Here is a 24022-nt window from a genome sequence, read left to right as displayed (position 1 = left end):
AATAATTTACTGTAAGTACTTAGTGATGAAGTTCAGATTTCGACTCGGGCAGTCTGGTATTCCTGGGGTCCATACTCTACTGGCAAAAAGTGATCTGGACATAGTTGTCACATAGGTAAACCTTAGACTTGCCATCGTTCAGACTAGAACCCACTAGATAATTCTGACCAGACAATTGGATACTTCATTCTGCTCTCATTGCCAGACCTCCCTTGTAAGATTGACATCCATGAAGTCAGACTTTGTTATCTATCTCTGTATTTTGAACCACAGTTAGCTCAGACACACAAGGCAAGATGTTTGGCAATATAGTTGAATAAATGACTAGGATATTTATAAATTATTTTTGTAGTAGTGTTTTTGTATTTTGTCATATGTAAGAGGTTAAGGTAACATCGCTATGGTTACCGATATTATTCTACGTGTCTTTAGAATCTCTATCCTGCTAGAGTGGTAGCAAAAACAATTTTAGTCAACTTGGGGTTTCCTATGCTTTTTATATACATTGTAGCTATGTTTGGAGGGGGGGTGAATTGGAGGCCCTAACCAGGTGAAATGGACCCTGGGTACTCTTCCCAGATTCCTTTATCAGCACAGAGATATCTATTCCCCCAGCTGAGGAGAGTGTTGTCTCTGGAGAGCTCACAGCTTCATTCCACCCTGAAACTTGACCTTGGCTTAAAAGAGATGCCCTAGGTTATAGCCCTTTCCTGGAAGCAAGACATATCCAATGATGATTGAAATGGGAGTACAAAGGCTCACCCCCTAGCCTCAATATGGGACAATTCTGAGAGTCTCTCCCAGCCCAGAGCTCCCTAAAGAATTATCTGAGACCTCAGTTATAACTGCATTGCTCTTTAGCTCCGTCCCTGCCCAAATCTGCTTCATTTAGGTCTTTGCCTGTGCTCCCAAATATATTTCCAAACAAATTTCAGCACACAATTCTCTCTTTCAAGGGACCTGACCTAAGGTGGTAGGTATTAGGAGCAGTTCTAGGAAGCAGACTCCGAAATGAAGTTTGGGAGCTAGACTACTGTACCAAAGACCCAGACATAGGTGGGAATACAAGCAATCGCTGTATACCGTGACTGTGCTAGTGTTAACGTGTTCACCGCAGATGAGATGGAGATACGATCTCTGTGGAAGGGAATGCATTAGCTGGTACTATTTCTCAGGCATTTGGGAGATACAGGGGGAGAATTCTACTTATAAGGTCCAGGGAATCAGATTGCTGTTGGGAGCTCTGGATGCATTGCAGAAAACTGAGTGATTCATCACCAACTGAAGATGAAGTGTGAAACTCAGAAGGCCTCCTTACCTCTGTATGATGAGACTTTCATTTCTTGTATTCAGGAGCCAGAAAAACCTGGTGATGAGGATAGGTCTGTAGCAGAGTTCTAGGTATGGTCTAATATTCAACTCTGGCAAATATGCCAGGCCAAGGTCAAGGCCTTGACTAGAAATGCATGACATGTTGAGACTTGATATGAAGACATCTAATTTGATGTACTCAAGAACCTTGAAAACTTGGATTCCTCTAAAACTTTGTGCCTGCAGAACTGGCCTTCTCATTTCTATTAGAGGACCGTGCTCCCTTTGGCTTGAAGACATTTCAGTAGCCTCTAGCTTGTAAGACAACATGCACCCTACCTGCCATAGTGTCCACCACTACTTCCCTTCCTAGACACCAAATCAGGACCAACTTATAGTATAATCCACCTGGGGAAATGCTATCCTGCTAAGGAAAGAAAGAGGCTAATGTTGCGACATGGCCCAGCCAGTAGGTACCTGCAGGAGCTATGAGAGTAAATATAGACATGATCCAGGGAGCACTGGACTGAAAAACTGATCAGTATAGGAATATTTTCCCAGGACACAGAATTTATCACCTGACCAGAAGCCAGGGAGACTGCACTAATATACTGCTAGGATGGCTTTTATGAGTTTGAAAAAAAGAAATGGCCTATACAAAATGAAATACAAGTATCAGAATTTCTGTGGAAGATAATGGAGTAATAATGTATCCAAGGCTTAGAGGAGTGAATACACTTGATGTAGCTTGGATATTCCAAGGAAGGCTGGAGACCCCACCAGCTAACTATGTTCTATGGGAGGATTTGAAATACCCTTCATTTATCAAAGTGATGAGGAATATGATGGTAAGGGGGTACTCATATTATTGGGAAGTTCAGTAGTGGCCATGCTCTGTATGCTAGGGCTAATGATAGGAGATGTTGTATATCTTGGCTTCCTAATAGAAAAGGGGATTATAGGATTCCAAAATAATAGAGACCAAGTAATAAAGCTTAACCTCTGAATGAATGAGGGCTTAATTTTTGTAATGAGAGTCAAGGTTGAGTAGCAGTGAAGAAGCCTGACATGCAGAGAGTTAGGTTGTTAACAAAGTACATCCTAGCAGGGAGATAGATGGGTGGCCAATAATGATACTGCTTAATCTATGTTATCAAAAGAAATCATGGATGGATGATCAGGAGGCTGAGGGCAGCTATGCCAAAGAAAGTCATGATTCCTCTCCCAGTTTCTGGACCTATAATCCTCATATTTTTTCCTTGGCCTGTGGGGATAAGAAATACCTTAACACAAAATGTATAAGGCCAAAGAGAAATTTTTGAAATGGTCCCTGTCCCTACTCCACACCACTACCCCAGCTAAGAGGTATATAAAAGGCAGTGTCACATACCAGGAGAAATGGAAGATATTAATGTCACCTTTAAAGACTTAAAGTGTGCATTATATCCAGACTTTATCCATCAGCTGGGCCCAACAGAAACCAGATAGGTCCTGGTGGATAAGAGTAGACTACTTCAAACTTAACTAAGTGACATTCCCAATTGCAGTTGCTGGGCCAGGTCCGTGACTTTGCTATAGTAGATTAACACAGCCTCAGTACATTGTATGAAGTGATCAATATGGTGAACATATATTTTTTTTCCACCCTTATGAGGAAGTAGGTTCAGATGCAATTTGTGTTGATGTGGGACAAAAACAAAAATAGTATACATTTATTATGTTTTCCCAGGGATAATTAATCCTCCCCGCTTTTGTTATAATATAGTCCAAAGGGATTGGACCATTTGGATATCTGCAGAACCTAGTCTACTGTATTGATGAGATAATGTTAATTGGACTGATAGAGCAAATTGGACTGATAAATAGCAGATATTTGAAGTTCTTTGTAATTTACATGTGCTCCAGAGGATGAGAGATAAATTATACCATATTTCAAGATGTGGTAGGCCACATCAGTAAAGCTGTAGGGATCTAATGGTCTAGAATATGCTGTGAAATCCCTTGTGAAGAAGAGGACAAAGTATTGCATCTTGCATCCTCTACCACTGAGAAAGAAGCACAAACTTGGTAGGCTTCTGTTGCCACCACATTTGGAGATGTTGTTCTTACCTATTTACTGGATAGGAATCTGACCTTAGCTGTGCCAAAATGCTTGCAGTGAAGGATGTATAATGCCTTTAATCCTTGATGTCATCTATCACAGACATGCATCATCCGGTCTGGTTCTTACTTACCATTTTCTATGTGACTGTGAATATGCCCTCATTCCCACCTGCAACTGCCTTGTTTGCGGATGTCCTAAGAAAGCACATGAGAATTATTCTGCTTTTTCTGTGCCATGCCAGAACATGAGAACCCATAAAGCAGTCTCTTGTTTTGTATACCTACGAGCACCTACACTGTGAAATCATTCTCATTCTTTTTATCTCTTTGATTTTGCTGCCTGTCTGCTGCTTCTGAGTTTCCTAATATTGGGCACACTCTTGGGGGCCAGTTGGCCCCTATGATTAGTATCAATTCACTTCTTTCTTCTCAGCACTTCCTTTTTCTTCCCTTCTCTCTTGTCCAGGGAGAAGATATCAACTACTGGGGCAGGTGTTAGTGGATGAACTCACTTCTCAAATCCCCAGAATGACTAAAATAAGCTTTTCAACTCCCTTAGGGTAAAGATTTTTGAAATAGAAGAATGAGTGGTCTTTATCACCTTTACTTTTGGTCTGGCTATATGCCTCCTCTGAGATAATAAATGAAGAAGGCTTAGGTGGTTGGATTGGACAAAGGGTAAAAGATAGGCTACAGAAGAAAATACCCTTAAATATCTGTAAAAGCCAGTTCAGATATTTCAAAAATATAATCACACTATATCTAGCACTTTCTTGCAGTGAATATCTACTTGCCCTACACAATTCTTTTAGGGCAACATCGATCTCTCTTTCTTATTAAATCTAGGATCTAATATGCTGGTCTATGTGTATTAATGATTTTTGTTTTTATTATTGAAGTTGTTAACTATAGCCAACACACCAGATAATAAAATGGTCAATTTGAAATACAAATACTGACATTAGATTCTTGAAACTTAACATTAACCATATCAGCTATACAGATGGGAATTTGCAGTCCTATCTTCAGAGTTGACTGACTTAGGCTTTCTTTTATATTTTAAAACTTACAAGCATCTTTCTTAGTATCCACAAGAATCTATTTATAATGTTCACACACTTCAATGATTCACTGTAGTCTACATTTCTAAGTAAATATCTCACTTCCTGGTTAGATAATGAGATTTCATGAATGAAGCTGGTATTATGAATGAAAGGATTGCCAAGAAGAGGAAACCAAATCCAGAATTCAAGTACACCTTGCTTCTTCCGCTTGTCCCTGCTTTGAGTAAGGAAAGTGCTGAGGAGGTCTGAGCTAGCAACATTTTGGCTTGAGTGAACACTTGACTAATAGGAATCACTCTGTTCAACCATGTTAATTGTTAAGAAAGTGCACGTAAAACTAACAGTGATGTACCATGTCATGACTCTTAAATTGTCAAAGATAAATACAAAAATGATTTCTATGGGTTTAAGAAATGGACATTTTTCACTTAACAGGTGTGACTATAAATTGGCCTGCTTTTTCAGAAAGGCAATTTGATAATTTTGGACAGGGGCCTCAAAATATTTGTTTTCCCTTTGATTTAGTAATTTCATATTCAGGGACTTATCCTACAAAAATTGTCAGAGATTAAGCAAAGATTTATGTACAACAATGCCTATTAAATATTTATTTGTAATATTCAAAAATTAGAACCAACCCAGTACTGATAATAGACTATGGTCAACCAAATGATACCATCATTGTACTATGGAATAAAATGCATCGATTTAATTTTTGAAAACATTCAATGACATAGAAGATACTTATTATATTAAATGAAAATTATCATATTTACAGAGTCATCAGAATTTCATAAGAAAGGAATAATCTCTCTGGGTGTGAAAAAATTCCAGGAGGAACCAACCATGCCAACACTTTGATCTTGGACTTCTAGCCTCCAGAACTATGAGACAATACATTGCCATTGTTTAAGGAAAAAAATAATTCCAGTATGAAAATACATCAAAGTGTGATCAATGTTTTTCTTGGGGTAGCACAGTCAAGGGGAATTTTCCCTTTTTCTTTGTAATTTCTGTACTTTCAAGGCTGTCCACATTGGCTATGTGTTACTTACCATTGTGAAGGAATAATAGAAGTATTCTCATACAAGGGATATTTGTCTTCGGAGACAACATTGGTTCCCTTCGTGGGATGAGGAAGAAAGCATTCTGTATGCACATAGTGCCCTGCAATGATGGACGTACATGAAGTTTATTCCCACAAAGTGTCTCACCATTCTCTGTTTTCTATTCTCAAAATCTCAGTCTGGGGTTTCTTTGGCATGCACTTATTACAAGCACAGCATTAAAAGCTCAATCTCTTCCTTCGCAGGGTGCCAATGGGAATTGCTTTCTTTTGTTATTCCTTGATGATTACTTCCTAAAATGCTTCCCTCATAACTATGCATAATTTGGAACTTCATTCTCTTCTTAGAAACAGCCAACACGTTAAGCTCTAAGCAAAGCATAGAATTTTGTGGCCCATAGTCTTTGTCAACTGCTGAGACATGAATTTTGACTTATAACCAGGGGGATATTTAGGAGAAAGGAATTCAAACATCCTTGTGGGGAAGGAGAAAATGTCAATTTCTAGACAAATAACAATAGCAAGGTGCTAGTTTCCATGTCTACTGAATGAGAAAAGAAATCATGAGTTGGTATGAATAGAAACTCATTCAGTGAGAAGTACAATGGGAGGTTGCAATGTTTAGTATTTCTCCAGGGAAATTGTTTTCTTCATCTGACCCTATATGCCCCTTTTATTTTGATCCACTCCTTCCAAGATTTCTCCCAGAACAGGCTTTGCATAGTGCAATGTAGAAAATAAATGAAAACAAATAAAATGCTGTAAAATAGCCATATGTGTTTTAGGAATAACTAAAAAGAGATTTTTCTCCCTTTTCCTTCTTCCTTTGACCCTCCATTCCTTTTTTTCTTGTTCTTATTCTTACTTTATTGCTCTCTCTCTCTCTCTCTCTTTGCTTCCTGATTTAGGTTGTTACACAAAGCCTGATCCTATCTGTTTCTTTGTAGGTAAGATTACACAAAATCAGAGTTTTAAAAATGGTATTTTAACATACACAAGCCATAACTGTTGTGATGGGAATATGCTCTCCTGTGTGAGATCGCATCTTCGTTTGGGATTCAACTTGTGATGTCTTTGCTTGGTTAAGGATATTGACAATAAGAGTGCCTTTCCTAATTTTTAGACTTTGAGATGCCTAGTGGCTGTTTTTGAATGATTTACTCACCATGGATTTAAAACCAGGGAATGTCTTGTTTCTTGTTTCTTTCAATAATTTTTACCAAACATCTGCTAAGAGCTCCCAGGGGTATATTTTGCAGAGGACTGAAAAATGACTGCTGGTAACGCTAAGAGCCTGCTACTTTCAGAATACGTAACACAGCTAATATGCATTACGATTTCATAAATCCATGAATGGATATTATATGGAGATTGCAGACCAGCTGTTCCTTCCTAAAATAAGCTGGAGGAACAGGGCTGCAGCTAGAGGGATTCGGGTTCAATATAAGGACCTGGAAGAAGTTGCTAGGGAGATTTTTGAATCCCCTAGGAGGATCCTTACTTAGAATGTTGAATGTTGTCAGCTCTGGCCTGTGATTTCCAAGTCTTGCAAGTTAAAAAAAGAACAAAATATCGACTTGGATTTTAAACTTAGATGGAAATCATTTTATTCACTGGAACAGGTTCTCAAACAGTACTGAAAATAAGGAGAAAATTTCCAATCAAAATTTCTGGAGTTAAAATAGGCCCTGTTCACCCTCTCTTTCTCTGTCTCAACATAGCGAAAAATGAATCCTCACAGACTACAGAAGCAAATTCAGGTCTTGTACCAAACCCCACATGACAGCTTTCTCACTGGGACTCCCAACAAACTCCCTGCCCATTACCCTGCCAACCAGGATAGTCCTGCCATAAAACTGAAGCTACACGGATCCTTCCATTTGTTCTATATTCTAATGTTGAATGCTGTCTTGTTTAGTGTCTCATTTAATCTTCTCAACAACCCTACAAAACAGGCATAATTATGCCCATTTCCCAATAAGAAAAGAATTGAGGGGTAACCTATGCAAGGTTACCCACTTCTTAAGTGGCAAAGCCCAGGAAAACCAAGTGTTTTGGATGCTAGTTAAGGGTTATTTGTACTACAGCTCAGCAATTTTGATGCCCTCATCATTTTTTTTTTTTTTTCAGAGGTGTTCCATCTCCTAACAGTGTGGTTTATTCCTTTGAAATGACCTTGGATATCCACTCTTCTAGGAAATTGCAAGGGAAATACTCAGGCTGGAGCTTTCCAGAAAGTACCCTTGATGTGCACGTTCTGACCTAGTCATTCACTATAAGCATCAGTGGTCTGGCTTTTCCACTCACCAACTGTGTGGCAAGTTATTTAACATATCTCAGTGTCCTCATCTGTATAAATGAATATAATAATGCACCTACCTCAAAAGGCTGTTGTGAGGGAAAATTGAATTCATGTATGCAAGGTCTTTCGAACAATCTTTGCTTGGAATGTAATAAGTGGTGTGCAAATGTTGGTTAATATTACAAATTAGCCATCACCTCCAGACTCCAAGCTTGACTTTCCAGGTGACAGCAGAATAATTAACTAATCTTATAAAGTCATCTATAAACATATCTCTTTTTAAGGCATTGAAAGAATGTAGGGATGAATAAAAAAAATAGTGTCTGCCACCAGGAGACATGTTATTCAGTGGCAGGGATGTGGAGTATAGGTACATTTCTATAGTCCAAGGCACAATAAATAAGGTAAGATCAGAGCACAAAGGAAGGAGATATTCCTAGCAGCTGGGAAGATATGATAAGATTTCTAGGAGTGGTGGGACTTTGAATATCTTGTTTGCCTTACATTTCCACAGGCCCTGGCTTGGTGCCTACTACATAGAAGGTGCTCAGTGATTAAGTGTGAAGTGACTGAGTATGGCATGTGGGGGTCAAGAGTATGGGAGAGCATCCTGGAGGGCAAACAGTATAAACCACACATGGAGCCATGGAAAGGATCCATTTAGGAAGTTAGTGGCTGGTGAATTCATGAGTTGAGATAAGTGAATAAAGAAATTATAAAGGTAGGTTTAGTCCTAGATATTGGATAGTCTTACATGGCATTCTACAGATTTAAATTTTATTTTGTACCAATGGAGGCAAACAGAACATCAGAGAATTCCAAGAAAGACCTGGCATGATTGGATATGGACTGCAGAACCATGCCGTTTATGGTTCCAAGGAATGTTAGGACTGATGGTCTGGTATCCAAATACTAACAGGAATACAGCTATTCTTCTCATAAGGTTGCCAAGGGAAATATCCATGTGGGGGGGTCAAAGGTAAGAAAAAGCAAAATAATATTTTATTATTAGTTGGACTGTTTGTCCTCAACTCTAGAGAACTCTATCTAGTAAGATGGGCTTAGAAGGTGGTATATAGACTAGAAGCCAGAGGAGCTTCTTTTTTTATCCCTAGGTCTAGACCCTAACCTGGGCACTGTGCTCTTCCTGGCCTTAAAGAAGGACAGACTTTTGAGATTGGTGGACTGAAATGAGTATGAAAGGGAAGTGATGAGCAGGACATTAGGCTGACTCAGTCTCCCCTATGTGGGAGAAGTCCTGTACCATTTTGCCATTCTAGATCCATAAAAGGAGAAAGCAAAAGAAAGAGCCATACCCATGGGTCCGATTATTAATCCACAGTGACCTTGCTCAATAGTAAATGTGGCCTAGGCACATGCCTGGGATCTGACTCATTGAGTGTTCCTCCCCCTCCAGGGAAGAAAAAGAAGGCACAGGGGAAAGTAGCTGTTTGCATTTTCAGAGGCCTCCCTGGAAGGTGATATAAAGAGGAGAACCATTAGAAGCAGAGAGAATCTGAGCTAGGTCAATGTCCATGAGACTAGAAAATGAGTGAGTTCAAAGACATTGAAGATGCTGATGTTTTGGAGAGGAAGTTGCAAGGTTCTTGAAACTGATTCCCAGTTTCCTATCTCCCGCTGACTGGGAGGATGATGGTGCCTCTACCCTTAACTGAGATAAACAATAAAGAGGCCAAGTGGTTTCTGTTCTTTTCTAGTTTTCATGTAGCCTTCAAACAAAACACATCTGCTTCTATCCTGAGGCTAAGCAGAACTATAAGTTAATTAACAAGTAATATTACAGTGTTAGGAAAAAGGGTAGGATCAAAACCACCTTTCTTCTTTTCCTAGAGAATAAAGAATAGATAGGCAGCATTCTTCAGGAGGGAGGTAGACTCAGGATGCTAGAACAAATGGCTGCTTGTTTCACATTTTTTTGCATGTCTCAGAGGATCTCAGAAAACATCTAAGAGGTGCTGAAAGCTTTTAGAAGGATTATGTCAAAAAGAAAAGTTGCGAAAGAAAGCAGTCACAGAAATTACTCTCTGAGCAACATTTTCATAGTTGAGCAGAGAGCTTTTGCTCTGGGAATTGTTTAAGTATATTACAGAGAAGAGATTCCTCTTAAAAGCCAACATTTGTATTTTCAAAAAAAGAAGAGGAGCAACATGATGATTCTAAGCTCAGGAAGAAAAATACATTGTGTATCTTACCATTTGTTCTAGAATCACAGAAGAGGGCTGCTGATGGGTTCAGGATAAACAAATGAGATTAGAAATGCTGAAATGTAGTTGACAGTGTGTGACAGAGAAGGGACACAAACTCAGTGACTGCTAACAAATCATGTAATTTCAGAGAATATTATAGTTAATGAGGGTCAACTCCAGGCATAGATTAGAAAGGCTTATGGGCTGTATACGTAGGCAACCACACAAGCAAGAGTAGACAATGGCCAAGATCCAAGGTGGTAGTTTGAGCCAAGGGGAGTCGGATAGTGGTGGTAAAAGTAGAGCTGCAACTTTGGTCAGTGCCTGGGAAAAATTTTAAGAACCCAGAATAGAAGCAGGAAGAAGGGCCATGGTAAGTGAGAATGTTTTCATTTGGGTTCTTGTTAGGACAAGAGCCAGTTTTCAAAATGGGTTACCTTGGGCCCTTATAAAATAATGAGTGAGCTCTTCATGTATGTATATAGAATGATCTGATATTAAGCAAAAGAAATACAGAGTATTCGGTATGGTATGCTAGCAGTAGTGCAAAATCAAAAGTGTGTGGCTTAGAACTTCAGAAAGAATTTACAGGAATCTCTAATAATGGTTGCTTGGTTAGTGGGTGTGGTTGTGATGAGAAAAAAAAAGAGTGGTAGAAGGAAGACTTTAACTTATACCTACAAATTGTTATATGACCTATGAAAAAAATTAAGGATACACATTTTAAGAGTATGTTGCTTGGGATTTTCATGTGAGAGTCAATGGGATTGTATGTTTTGGAAAAGGTAGAGAATGAGGTGAGCAGTCATCTCACATCATGGAAGGAAATATTTTATCTTAACAAGTTGTTTCAAATATGCATCATCCATAATTTGTACTTAATGTGTAACCTTAAGCCTTGAACATAAAATCAAAAGTATGATGTGCAGCTAGATTAGAGACCCATTTCTTTGGAGAACATAAATCAGTCAAATCCTCTTGTTTTTGGGACTGTATGAATTTCTGATTCTTTTTTACTGTCTTTAGAGATGTGGTTAAAATTCAGGAGCAAACCTAGAGGATGAACAAACCTCTAGTATGAGAGACTCTGGAGTGAATTCCACGTGGCAATAGCTTTGTGATCAAGCTCATCTGAAATGCAGGTGTTTCTGTTTTGTTTTGTTTTCTAGTTGGTGTTAGCATTGTTTTGATTTAAAAACATCAACAAATCAACCTAACCCAACAAAACAAAACAAACCCAACAAAATAATCCAGAAAAGAGAAACAGAATTGATGGTGATGATAAGAAACACTACACTTTTACAGTTCTGCTCAGGACTAGTTTTGCTCAAAACATTTTTCCCTAAAGTTACAGCTGCTTACAATACCAATTTATGTTTCATTCAAAGCCTTTCTCCTGCTGATAGCTCTCAATTGTGGCGTGGGGAACAAGAATGGAAAGTGATTTTAGATTGAAGGTGCTTGGGTTCTTCCTATCAATGAAGTCCCATCCAGAGTAATTGAGGGATTGATTGGGTAAATTATGGAGGCTGCATTAATTGTAAATAGGTGTTGGGGTCCACTTTGGGAGAACTGGGAATTCTATTGGTGTTGGGGTCCACTTTGGGAGAACTGGGAATTCTAGATTTATATTTGGGCATTACGATCTCAAGACAATGCTAAAAATTATGGTCGATAAAAATGTTTTAACAGTGTAAAAATAAATACTTAGATAATTACAAAAAATATTAAAAATACGCATTTTTGGATTTAGCCTTGATTCTGGCACTTTTTCCTTTATATTCATCCTCTGCAATCTCAATGCCTTTATTCTCATCATCTCCAAAATGAGGAGATCGATGCTGCTTCATGACGCTACTAAAAGAAACAACTTAAGAAATGTTATATTGGGGAACCTGGGTGGTACGATTGGTTGAGTGTCTGACTCTTGCTTTTGGCTCAGGTCATGGTCTCAGGGTCTTGAGATCGAGCTGTACTTTGGGCTGCACACTCAGTGGGGAGTCTGCTTCAAGATTCTCTTTCTCCTCCTCTGCCTCCCTCTCCCCCTGCTCATGCTCTTTCTCTCTCTCTTTCAATAAATAAATAAAATATTAAAAAAAGAAATGTTATTGAGTCATTCTGCATGGATGAAATGTTACAAGAGTAAAACATTATTTATATTTATGCAAAATGATCATTGACTGGATTTATTGATAAAACTCACATTCTTACCTGCTCTTTTGGATTACACTCCCTAAACACATCAATTGTTTACTTAACTGCCCTTTGTTTTTTTTTTTTGTTTGTTTTTGTTTTTTGTTTTGTTTTGTTTTTTTGCTTTGTTTTAAGATTTATTTTTTTAGTTGAGATGGAGAGCAAGCATGGAGTGGGGTCTGAGGAGGAAGGAGAGAAAGAATCCTTAAGCAGACTCCTTGCTGAGTGTGGAGCCCAACACAGGGCTTGATCTCAAGACCATGAGATCATGACCTGAGCCCAAATTGAGAGTCAGATGCTTAACTGACTGAGCCACCCAGGTGCCCTGACTTAGCTGCTTTTTTGGAGACATTCTGATTGACACTGAACCAACAGTGTTCCTTTCCTTGTTTATCTAAGTTCTTCTTTCCATTTTTAAACATCTCTGCTTTGATCTAAAGTGATCTTAGAGCCTTTTTCCTCTTCTCAACTGTAACATAGATTCATGAAAAATAATTCTTTTCCAGCGCTCCAGTCTTGTTTATAATAGTAAGTTCTTTAGAAATTTCCTAGCTCATGTTTCCAATGGGTTCATGATTAAATATTAATGTATTGGGGCTGAACTACCAAAGAACACTTTCTGAAGGAGAGTATCAAATGGTCAACAAACCAACAGATAGGGAGAGCTATTAAATACTTTGAAATTCCAACTATTTATCATTGGTGTTTTGGTAATTGTGATTTATTGAGGAGAGTTTCAATGCTCTGAGTTCATCAGGCTCCACTTCTGTACTTTGGGCCAGGCTCACTGCTTTTGTTTGTAATATAAATCATGTCTGGATACCAAAGACTCCAGATCTGCTAAGCTTTAAGCTTTTTGTTTTGTTTTGTTTTGTTTGTATTCTTTGTGTTTCCTTATTAGGGAATTTCGATGCTATGCTTGAATGCATACTATTTCCCTTAAAAGAAATATTTGATATAAAAGTTATTAGAAGGCAGATGAGCTTCAATTTCATGGCACTTATTCCCCTTCCCTGTTTTTAAACTTGTGTTGGTGTCATTTTGTCTGAACCAGAATCACCTAATTCAAAGGCTATTGTTTTTTTGAAATCTTGACAATAAGTAGTTCATTCTTATGCATGAGTACATAATCAAAAAATTGGCATACTAAATATTGCTTTGTGAAGTCTCAGGTTCTTCTCTCTTTCTCTTTAAAAAAAAAATGGGGGGGATGCCTGGGTGGTTCAGTGGTTCAGCGTCTGCCTTTGGTTCAGGTCATGATCCTAGGATCCTGGGATTGAGTCTCACATCAAGCTCCCTAGAGGGAGCCTGCTTTTCCCTCTGCCTATGTCTCCGCCTCTCTCTCTCTCCCTGTATCTCTCATGAATAAATATATAAGTAAATAAAATCTTTAAATATATTTTTTTTTAGAAAGAGAGAGAGCTCGAGCAAGGGCTCATTTCCTATTTTTTGATCAAACTATGTTTTTATGTGCATGTTCTTATGATAAAAATTATTTTAGTAGCTCTATTTTAATTATTTTATCATTTTTAAAGGATTTATTTATTTGAGAGAGAAAGGGAGAGAGTGCACTCTCGGGCAGTGGGAAAGGGCAGAGGGAGAGGGAGAGATAGCATCTCAAGCAGATTCCCTGCTGAGGGCAGAGCCCCAAGTGTGGCTCCATCCTACCACTCAGATCCTGACCTGAGCCATAATCAAGAGTCCACCACTTAACTGACTGAGCCACCCAGGCGCCCCTTTAATAACTCTATCTAAAATAAGATAAGGAGGGATATCTGGGTGGCTCAGTGGTTAAGCGTCTGCCTTCGGCTTAGGGAGTCCAGGTCTGGGGATCGAGTCCCACATCAGGCTCCCTGTGAGGAGCCTGCTTCTCCCTCTGCCTATGTCTCTGCCTCTCTCTCTGTGTCTCTCATGAATAAATAAATAAAATCTTAAAAAAAATAAAATAAAAAATAAGATAGGATAAGGAATCAGGCCCTTTCAATTCCCTTCTCCTGTTAGTTTTCTCCTTGGTACTTAACAGTTTATCACCATTTAACATTACACACACACACACACACACACACACACACTATTAATTTATTTATCTTCATGTTCTGTTTCTCTTCAATGGTTTGTAAGTTACACATCAAAGATTTTTTCCTTTTTGTCTGTTTTGCTCTTGGGTCTACTGTGTCTGTCACTTATAAAAACATAACAAATATTTGTTGAATGAACAAGTATTTCCATACATAATTTCTACATAATATTTTTTCATTTAGCCTATTGCCAGAAAAGCAGCACCAATGCTTGCTTCTGACTTCACATTGTCTATACTATGAAACTGGAAATCTGTGGGCAGAATCACAATTCGGCAAAAATAAATCCTTAAAAAATAGTAATTATGTAAGGACTTAATTTTGTCGTTGTTTAGTGTACACTAGACATGTTAAACCCTTATAAGTTTCTCTTTAGAAGGGGAATGAAGAAAAAACCCATAAGCAGACATTCAAATTAGCTAGAATACAAAAAATCAACCTTACTTTTCTGGTGAATAGGAAAGGAAGCATTTTTAAAAAAAAATGTGATTCCATGGGTATACAGTTTAATAATCTCACAAAACAATTCTTCCTATTTTTTTCAGTTTTCATTAAAGAAGAGGAAGGAAATTTTCTGTTTTTTGACAACCATACTTCTTTATATCTTGCCTATGAAGTATGAGGAAAAAGTTTGTTTTTTACATGAGTTGAAATTTCCATAAATTTTACATTTTTTCAGGATCATTTGAGCTTTTTGAGTGCCAAGCACCCTTTCCCTTTCTCCTGTTAAATTAGAACGAACTCAGGAAGAAGAACATGTTGAGCAGCAGTTTTTTTTTCTTTCCAGCACATAAAAGTAAAAGTTGTTCAATGTTTCAAGCAGGATGGGGTTACTCTGTGAGGCATTTTCTTTCACAGAAAAACATGGCATCCCCTGTTCACAAGACTGGCGAGCAGAACAACAAAGAGAGCTAAAAAGGAAATTGTTAGGACTTAATAAAAATCTGAATGACCTTTCCTTCTTAGAGGAAAGGGTTACTGATCCAAAGCATACTATTGACAAGAACAAGAAAGAAAAATGAATACATGGGGTTAGAAAAGTAAATTTTGAGTCAGTTAAATGGAAGCCACCTGTTGTCCCCAATTTATAGTTTATAAAATAAATTCAAAGTGCTAGAAATCCCAGATTATAGAAAGCTATTTTTCTTGGCATTAAATGAACAGAAAGCAATAATTTCCCTTTCTGAAACACATGTCCCTCCATTCATTTTCTCATTCATTTCTTTATTCCAAGATCTCATCGTCTACTAGACAGATCAACCTGGAAATAATTACAGTGGTATGACAAATGTCCTTATAAAAGTGTGAGCAATGCACAGAGAAGGATTTGGTTAGCTCTGCCTGAGAATTTCGACTAGGCTTTTGTCAGAGAGTGACATTTGAACCATGTTTTAAAGAATAAGGGGGATTTTTCTAGCAGGACAACGTGGAAGGAACATATTGAACAAAAGGAAATGGCATTTTCAAAGCAATCAAGATGGAAAAGAGGAAATCAAAAACATGTAAGTCCTTGCCTTGTTCATAAAGAGACTTGCTAGGCCACTTTCCTGAATGCTAATATCAAATGTTCTTCTAACAATTATATACCTGCTTTTCATATCCAGCCCAGCAGACTTCCCAATAAGCCAGATTTAGATGACTGACTCCAGAGTGTCAGGGAGACATATTTTCAATGGAAATCATTCACTTGAATCACTATGGTGAAGAAATGTGCTCACAGACTGGCCAGTTACATAGTCTTCACGTTCTACGAGCATTTCCAGGATACCTATTCATAATGATCAGTCCTCTTGTGGGTGAAATGCTGTTGTTTTCCCATTACTGGTGATGGAATGTCTTGATTAATATCTCTCACTTTTCTTCGTTCTACCTCCTGGGTGTTTTGGCCATGACTTCATGGGAATTCAATGGTTGCTTGGTAGAAATATTTGTGCAGTTAGGACAGCTCATATATTCTTTTGAAACAGATATTTGTTTGCTCCCTTCACTCCTTCTGGCTTCTGGCCTCCTTTCTTAACAGGCTTCACCTTCTTCCCATTCTCCCAAAAAGGAGTTAGGACTCATTCATGCCATGATCTTGGTATTCGTTTTTCTTAATCCTTATCATTTATTTACTCGCTATGGTGGATATTATAAACTTAAATAAATATTCCAAATCTAGTTGCTCTTGCTTAATACTTTAAGTAAATGTATAATCATTTGAGTCTTAAGGTTATAATAGAAGTATTTTATTGTGGGGAAATAATAATAATGCTTCCTATTTTTATGATAAAATGTTTTCTATTTTATGATAATATTATATTTGACTTAATCCATCTTTATGAATTAGTGTAACACTGTGAAAAATTATAATATTTAATGAAATAGAATTTTAACCTTTACATGTAGCTTTTAGGTATATTGTTATATGTACGCAATAAAAAGGAAAAAAAACGCACTATTATACAGAACCTTCTATTTTTGTTTATATTTATCACATCTACCCATAAATCATGTTAAGTGTTACTTATTCCCATAAACATTCATTTCTGTAAGTAAATCATTTGTATTTTCACTTTTCTTACACATGCCTAAAATATTTGAAACAGAGTACAGCCACCATATTAGTTACCAACTTAGCACCCCCCCAAAAAAAAGAAAGAAATTTTCTCAAAATACAAACATAAAGACTCTTAAAGTCTTTATATTTTTAAAACTACAGTTGACTCTTGAACAACATGGGGGTTAGGGGCACCAACCTGCCCACCTTCCACCAATGCAGTAAAAAATCTGCATATTGCTTTTGACTCCCCCAAAACTTAACTATGAATAGCTTCCTGTTGCCCAGAAACCTTACTGATAACATAAACAGTTAACACCTATTTTCTATGTTACAAGTATTGTAACTGTGTTCTTATGATACAGTAAGCTAGAGAAAAGAAAATGTTATTAGGAAAATCATAAAGAAGAGAAAATACATTTATGGTTCTGTATTGTATTTATTGAAAAAAATTTGTATGTAAGTGGATCCATGTAGTTCAAACTTGTGTGTTCAATGGTCAACTAAAGTATGTGTCAATAACGTTTAGGATGAGGTGCTTAAGTGATCCTGTTTTGTATATATATTTGTATATATATTTAAACATAAATAAATATGATTGAGAGTCTGATTAGTTTTTAAATTAAGTGGCATTATTTAGGTGGAAAAATTGAACTACCCTGTAAGCACAACTTTTTGTCGACTTAATCTCATAGGTCATCATTTCCATGAAATCATTAATTTTTTTAAAAGATTTTATTTATTTATTCATGAGAGACACAGAGAGAGACAGAGACAGAGACAGAGACACAGGCAGAGGGAGAAGCAGGCTCCATGCAGGGAGCCCGACGTGGGACTCGATCCCAGGTCTCCAGGATCATGCCCTGGGCTGAAGACAATGCTAAACCACTGAGCCACCTAGGCTGCCCCTCATTAGTTTTTAATATTACATAATAACACTTTGTACAGGCATCTTTTTAAGTGTTTTACATTTATTATCTTATCCAGTAATCAGAATGGCCCTATGAGGAACGCACTATGGACCATCCCTGTTTGTTGATATGGAAATAGAATCAGAGTGGTGAAGGTGAGGTGGGATAGCCAGGACAGCAATGACAGCCTCAGTTCTCTGCAGAATCTGTATTATTAAACACTGAACTTTATTGTTTTAAATAATTTGGAGTGTAGTTGGACTACTCCTTCTACTCAATTAGCTGTGTATTGGAGGAAAATTTAATGAGTAACAGAAAATTTTATATAGAATCATGACAGAAAACCGACAGTAATATTGTGTAGTAATACTTTACACTTATTAGTTATGTCCTTTTGTGCAAATCTAATTTCTCTGGTCATGGTTTCTTGATCTATAAAATAAGAATTATGATATATCTTTCACCAGGTGATTTTAAAGCTTCAATAAGATAATTTAAGATAAGTATTTATAATCTGCAAAGAAACTTCCATGAAACAAAAGTTATTACAAAACACAAGATATTTGCAACCTGTTTCTCCTGCACTTAAAATGTACATGTTTTTCTTGTTTCTTTTGATGTTGGTAGAAGTCAGTGAAAACCCTATAGCCATGTTAAGATGAAATGACTTTAAAAGCTTGTAGATGCTTAAGAGTTGCTAGGTCATTATTGAATTTGTATTTTGTAAAAGCAACTAGACTATAATAAATATTTTGACTTTGCCTTGGCTCAAATAATTGATTTGGTCCATTTCTCTTTATAAAACATCTTATTGTTATATACTTGATAGCTATAGAAATTTCGGAAGGTCTACCACCGGCAATTTCACCAGAAGGTGTTGTGGGGGTGTTGTGGGTGCAGTTCAAACAAAAATCTCATTCAAGCATTTATTTAGTGTCCAATATGTACCTGACCATTTTTTATAAGTATTGTGACATAAACATGAATAAAGGAAGTGAATTCCCTCAGGCATTAATCATGCTTGCAGACAGACATTTAAACTTTTTATAACACACAATGAGTGAAGTGTGATGATTGCTGGGTGTCTTCAGAGGAAAGAGGAGAATCTTTAAACCAGGCTTCTCAGAGGAGATGATACTTGATCTGAGATCCAGAGAAGAGTAAGACTTAGCTTGGTAGTGGTGGTATGGAAAAGATGTCTGTTGAAGGACTTAGCATACACAATAAAATGAAGATAAGAACTATCATGTTTATTTAAGGGACTGGAGTATTTAGTATGCCTGGAATTAGGGATTCAAAATAGGGAACAGGAAGAGACAAGGCAGATCTAGATCATCTGGAGCCCTGAACACTTACCTGGACTATTAAAACTTGATCATAATACCTCTGGGGACCATTGAAAAATGTATAACTGTTGCATTACCAGATTAAGATTTTGGAAATATCACTCTGATAGTACAGCAAAGGAAAGCCCCCGTCTAGGATTTGGGAGTGGAGAGAAGCCTTATTTGCCTATCTACATAGGCTATGATGAAAGCTTGGGAAGAGGAAGATGAAAAGGGACGTGAAAGATGGAATCTTTTTGATTTTTGTGACTGCTTGACTCAAGGTTCCTTCATTTCTAGTCTGGGTAATTGGGAATGGGTGGGATCATTAGCTAAGATAGGGAACACAAGAGGAGGGAAGTGGGCATGCTCAGGAAAATTTGTGTCTAGAACTTAAGGTAGCAGTTTGGGGTTTGGGATTTAGATATCGGTTTCAGTATTTTCTGGCATGTGAGACTGACCTGTATCTGGATAAGGAGAAGTGGTCTCCTCAAACATTAGATGCTCCTTACTTGGCCTTCTTTATCCTCAAGTGGACATTCCCCTTGAGTCACATCTCTGATCTCTCTAGAGAATTCACTATCAGTCATATTCTCTCTTGAAGATAGAATCAAGGCCATTGCTAAACAAGGCAACTCTTCTCTAATTCTAAAAGACTGATCTGGTCCTTGTGAAGTTGGCCAACCATGGACAGGGTCCTAGGTAAGAGGACTTTGGTCACTGATCTTAGCTGATACCATAACAGATTGAGGAACAGTTTAGATGTTACATAATTAATGTGAGGTAGGCATAAGGCAGAAGCAGAGTGCTGTGTTGACTCTAATTATAAACAGAGGAAATGCTATAATTTAGAAAGACGCATGTGGTGGCTTATGGAGTCACACCTCTGATGTTTTGATATACATAACACACTCAGAAAAGTGCCTGACATATCACAAAGACAATGCAAATGTTTGCTTGTATATCAAATTGCTTCTTTGTAAAAAGTAAGTGAGAAATCCCCTATGGAGATGGAGAGCTGAGGTTTTAATTTTCCTTCAGAGAGGGAACGAAGTGAGGAATAAGGTTTCTAATCAATAGGAATTTTTCTGTTTGGTTTGATAGTTCCCTCATTCTCAGAAAGGACTTAAAGGTCTCTGCCTCAACAGATCTTAATCTTTCTTGATTAGCTGTGTCCAAAGCTTCCATGAGTGAGCAAGCAGGTAATGGGTTAGAAGTTTTGAGGGAAGAAGCAAAATTTAGAACACCTGCTAAAGAGCATGTAAAAGAGGAGTTTGGGTAGCTAGAGGGGCTCCTGGGGTTATTAATATATGAGCTAGGAAATTATTAATACTGGTTCTCATCAAGATCACTGGGTAGAATGCGTTAGCAGTGTTCAGCAGTCTGAAAGACAGAAAAAACAAGTTAGACAATTAAATTTACCCAGGTCTAAACTATTCCAGGACAGGTGAGGCAGAAAAAAACAAGAAAGCAAGAAAACAAGCGTTTAGGGAAAGAACAAGGAGGTGTTTATGTGAGAATCCTAAACAAATCAGCTGGAAATGAAAAGAAGTAAGTCTGGAAAATGCAGGTAATTAGGAAGCATTGATGGGTGTCACAGCCAGACCATCTGTATGAGGGCAAGAAATAGAAAGAGTTGGAATGATGAGTTTGTGGTGGGAGAGCGGCATATTAGAATTTAACTAACACTACGTGGGATTTCACAAAAATATAACCAAGATTTGTAGAAACTGATTGTGTGAAGATAGGAATCACTGAAATGAAGGAGGCCAAGAAGCACTTTGCCTAAGATAGTAGGATTGTCAGAATGGACATGGACGTCATCTAAGATGTTGGCAAGACTATGGGTCTACGCCCATCAAAGACCATAAATCTACTGCTAAATATCATTAGTGAATGTGGAGAAGGAAGTAAAATATAAGTAGATGACAGGGATGAGGAGTCCCAGAGAGATATAATTACTCTAGGGGATCAGATTCGTAAAGCTGTACAAGTAGCAATGGGCAACAAGAAATTATTGAATAATTTCCACATGCTTCCTGATCTTCACGTCTGCTCTCTATTTTTAACCTTGTGGGAACATGGAGTTGGAGAATGTGTAGGCTCTACCTGAGTGGACCAAAAGCAAATGGGAAAAGTCTTAAGGAGAAAAAAAATTTATCTTAAGGAAAAATAGAGGGAAACATGATCTTAGGGATGGTTTTAGGTAAAGGGAACCTTTTGTGAGCAAATTGAAGGTGATGATAGATAGAGAGTTTACACTTAAACGTGCATTCCAGAGAGTGTCCTTAAAAATATTGGCAAGGAGAGACTCAAAGTGATGATGAGTAGAACGAAATGGGGTTTGCATGAGAGTTTGGCAGGGAATGGCGTACAAAAAGACTTGAATTTTGGGTAGAAGCCAACAATGCCAGGGATGTGAGAGATGATGGCATTCAATGGTCTAAAGATTTAGAATGGAACTCTCATATATAATTGTTTTTGTGCCAATGGAACACTGGGCCCAAGGAAAGATCTTATTCTGTACGTGGTCTGATCAGCGATTTGCAGCCTTTGCTTATTATTACAAATCGAGCCTTGATAAAATGATCTTTTCTGACTTGGCAAAGCTCAAAATTGTGTATAAAGTGCAATGTACTTAGAACCCAATCAGGATGTTGTCACCAATCTCTTAAGACCCATTGGATCTAATGGGTTCAATATTTGCCAAATAGTTGGTAGTGCTCATCCATATTCATTTTCTCTTCTTCTGGCCACACATCCAGACTAAATTATCTAGACTTCCTATGGTTAGATCCACACCTAGCTCCTATGATTGAATTCTACCCAATAGGATTGGTGGGAATGATGTATATCACTTATGAACCTGCCCCACAAAACCTTCCCCAAGCCCCTTTTCCATAATACCTGTCTGAATCCAGAGATCTCTGAGGACCTGTGGGAATCACAAGATGGGAAGATCTTAGAGCAGAGTATATTTCCCTCACTGCCTCCAATGACCTATAATATAATGGGACAAAAAAAATATGTATAGTGTTAAACTAGTAAGAATTAGAGATAATTTGTCATAGCAGTGGCTTTACCTATCTGATAGAGTATCTATGGAAGACATCACTGTGGTATGAGCTGATGGCAAACTCCATAGAGCTTGGAGCAAAGGGATATTTTTGCAGCAGGTGATTTTTTATTTGGGAGAGGAGACCCTAACTTGTTATTGTGACCTCATAGAGACTAAACATAGAGTTACTGTGCTATCTAAGCACAGTATCTCCAGCATCAATTCAGCCTCATCTGATTGGATGAGCCATGAAGTCAAATGTTTCCTTGGGAACTCTTTTATCAAATGGAAATTGAATTTACAGGTCAGGATCCAAGCATGTCCTGATGGCACAAAGTGGCTGATATACCCTCAATGCCTGTTTCAAACATACTGCTGCTTCTCTCTCAAAATACTATCATGGCCCTAAGAGCAGTTTCCTATGAACAAATGATGTGGAGAGAAAAAGAGCCTTGTTTAAGATGACTATGCTTCATGTGCTAGCACCAGCATTACAACCTGCAGCATGACTGGCCTTGAGGGACAATAGGGGAAGAGAAATCCTCTCAGTGGGTGGAATTTTGCATAATACTTATCATATTTAAAGTTTACAAGTAAATCAGCTCTTTGCAAAATATATCCTCTAAAGATGTGAATAGTCTTTAAATATTAATCAGATGATATTACTTGCTTGCTCAAAGTCCTTCTGTTGCTTACTATTTTACTTTGTATTATTTTATACCTTGGTCTACTAGGCCCTAAGTGGTATGTTCCCAGCTTTACACTAGAACTTCAATGTGGACTGCCCTTTATTTTGCTTCTCTAGCTAGTGACCTTATTTTAATTCCCAAGCATCAAACTCTTGGCCTTGCATGGACCTTCACCTCTGCTAACTGACAACTTGGCTGGCTTTCTCATCTTTCAGATTTTAACTTAAGTTTGGTCTCTTCAGATAGACTTTCACTAATCTTCCAACAGTTGAGCTTCCTCTGTGAGTTTACCTTTTCCAACTTTTCTTCTGCTTCTTTCTCTTTTCCTTCATAAAAGGTATCTGTATTTATGTAATTGCTTATATATTATTTTACTAAGGGGCACCTGGGTGGCTTAGTCAGTTAAGTGTCCAACTCTTGATTTTGGCTCAGGTCATGATCTCAGGAACGTGAGATGGAATCCTGCACCTGGCTCCATGCTCAGCAGGACTTTTGAGGATTTCTCCTCAAAATGGATTTTTGAGGTTTTCTCTCCCTCTGGACTCCTGCCACTTGGGCACATTCTCTAAATAAATAAAGAAAATAAATCTTTTTGAAAAAGTTGTCATCTTCATTGCACTGTATATTTGGAAAAAGTGAAGACCCCATTCATTTTGTTTACCATCAAATGTAGGACGCTTAGCACAATTCCTGGCTCATAGTATGTAGGTGAGAAACTTTTAGATGGATGTGGGTCCCTCAGTGGAGTACAATTGTACCAGGAGATTCAGTTGACTTATAAGCCATGGCAAAGAAGAAAACCAAGAAGCTGGTAGAACAAAATTAGTGATCCTCTGAGGAACGGAAAGAGGTAGGTATGATATAGATGTGGAGGCTGATGGAACAAAATAGGTCTTGTGGCTATTAGTGTTCAGCCAAAAGATGAACAAAAACTTGCCCATGACTTTCAGTGGTATCCTTTAAGAGACAGTCTGTTCCACTCTGACTGGCAGCTTACATTTCTTCCTTTCCTATTTTTTCTTTTTCTTTTCTCATTATTCTCTTTCCTTTTCATAAACAAAATAAAACAGAACAAAACAGACAAACAAAAATCTAATCTTCTAAGATTTGGGGCTAAAATATTGAGGACAATAAAGTCATTTATAGTGAATGAAATTTCCAGAAGATTCCTCATTC

The 24022-nt window shown here is 37.7% G+C and overlaps 1 long non-coding RNA gene across 4 annotated transcripts in view; it reads right to left on the bottom strand.

Annotated features, from left to right (window-relative positions):
* Positions 1-22314, bottom strand: part of LOC140616093 (uncharacterized) — a 58841-nt gene extending 36527 nt beyond the window's left edge. For 3 of the 4 annotated variants that reach the window (XR_012016623.1, XR_012016626.1, XR_012016624.1), the window contains exons 1-3: positions 22183-22314; positions 22007-22099; positions 5534-5645 (exon numbers count right to left, since the gene is read on the bottom strand). This is a non-coding gene — a long non-coding RNA (uncharacterized lncRNA). Of the gene's footprint in view, positions 1-3545; positions 3610-5533; positions 5646-22006; positions 22100-22182 lie in introns of all 4 variants that reach the window. The other variant, XR_012016625.1, reaches the window with a different exon arrangement.
* Positions 22315-24022: the final 1708 nt, after the last annotated feature.

This window comes from Canis lupus, chromosome 24 (assembly GCF_048164855.1).
Source record: "Canis lupus baileyi chromosome 24, mCanLup2.hap1, whole genome shotgun sequence".
Lineage (NCBI taxonomy): Eukaryota > Metazoa > Chordata > Mammalia > Carnivora > Canidae > Canis > Canis lupus.
Note: the sequence above shows the minus strand (reverse complement) of the source record. Positions and strands in the feature narration are given on the sequence as shown.